Source organism: Enhydra lutris, unplaced genomic scaffold (assembly GCF_002288905.1).
Source record: "Enhydra lutris kenyoni isolate GAN:26980312 unplaced genomic scaffold, ASM228890v2 scaffoldscaffold17, whole genome shotgun sequence".
In the NCBI taxonomy this organism is placed as follows: Eukaryota; Metazoa; Chordata; class Mammalia; order Carnivora; family Mustelidae; genus Enhydra; species Enhydra lutris.
In genome coordinates this window covers 25,677,850-25,679,498 of record NW_019154101.1, presented here as the reverse complement: position 1 = coordinate 25,679,498, position 1,649 = coordinate 25,677,850, and positions in this window count along the sequence as shown.

The following is a 1,649-nucleotide window of genomic DNA, read 5'->3' as shown; positions in this document are numbered from 1 at the left end:
AAGAAAGAAAGAAAGAAAGAAAGAAAGAAAGAAAGAAAGAAAGAAAGAAAGAAAGAAAGAAAGAAAGAGTATTTGTAATTGTTAAAATTGAATACCTTTTTCCTCAGATTTGAAGTAATCAATGTGTATTTAAATGGCTTTCCTCCTCAGTCTAGTATAAAATAGCCAGAACGATGCTGTTCTCTTAACCTCTGAATTAAAAAGTTCCTGTTTAGAAAAATCTGTATATATTCTTTACACCACTTGGCAAAGTAATTTGTAATATTTGACCAATAATTCATTATAACTTCTAATGAAACACATTAAAAAAATCTTTGTTCTGAAAAACTTCCAAGGTAAATTTCAGCACAAGTAAGGACCCTCATTTAGAAATCACTGGGGGATTACTGATGAAGTGCCAGTTGACGGGAATGAAGCCAGGCTCGTCTACTGTATAGACCCTGAGGTCTGTGTTTATCAAGCAAACAATCTCTCTGAACTCAAAATCTGGTAGTGGGTGTGGTAGTGGGTAGGGGAAAGACATGTCCAAGTTGACTCTCTGACCTTTGAATTTGGACTGCTCCTCACAGAAGTTTTTCTTATATTTTTGAATTCTCATTTCCTTATAATAATTCACAATTACATAATACTTCATAGGGTTACTGAGTGTTTTTAAAAATGTCTCATATGACTTCCATATCTCCTAATTTGTAGGTAAGAAAACTGCTGCTTACGGAGTCTGCCAATCATCCAGCTTCCCAGAGAAAAGGACAGGAGAACAAATATTCATTGAATATCCACAATATTGTAGACACTATCTTAAGCCATTTGATTTGTAGACTCCAAATCTAATATTCTTTTTTTTTTTAATAGACTCCATGCCCAGAGTGGAGTCCCACGTGGGCCTTGAACTCACGACCCTGACATCAACACCTCAGCTCCTTAGCTGAGATCAAGAGTTGGATGCTTGACCAACTGAGCCACCTAGGCACCCCCAAATCTAATATTCTTACTATCACAATTTATTAATCCCCATCATTATGAGTACCGACGATACCAGAAGTGGCAATTTTTCTTTTTTTTTTAAGATTTATTTGAAGGAAAGGGAGAAGGAGAGTGGGGTGGGGGTACGGTGGGGAGGGAGAGAATCTCAAGCAGACTCCCCGCAAAGCACAGAACCTGGTGTGTGGCTGGATCCCAGGACCTTGAGATCATGACCTAAGCAAAAAAAAAAAAAAATCCAAGAGTGGGAGGCTCAACTGACTGAGCCGTCCAGGCACCGCACTTAAACACATAAAAACACACCAAGCACTGCCCCCAAACTAAGAATAAGGTGACCAGCGGAAGGGAGACATGATATCAAAACTTTATGGCCAATGCTGTTTATAAAGTTATTGAATGAATGGCCTCAAAAACATGCTTCCATTGCGACATGCAGACTTAAGTTGAGGAATAGGAGGTTCTTTTTAAGAGTTTAGTTGCGGGGACGCCTGGGTGGCTCAGTTGGTTGAGCGGCTGCCTTTGGCTCAGGTCATGATCCCAGAGTCCTGGGATCGAGTCCCACATCGGGCTCCTTGCTCAGCAGGGAGCCTGCTTCTCCCTCTGCCTCTGCCTGCCACTCTATCTGCCTGTGCTCACTCTCTCTCTCTCTCTCTCTGACAAATAAATAA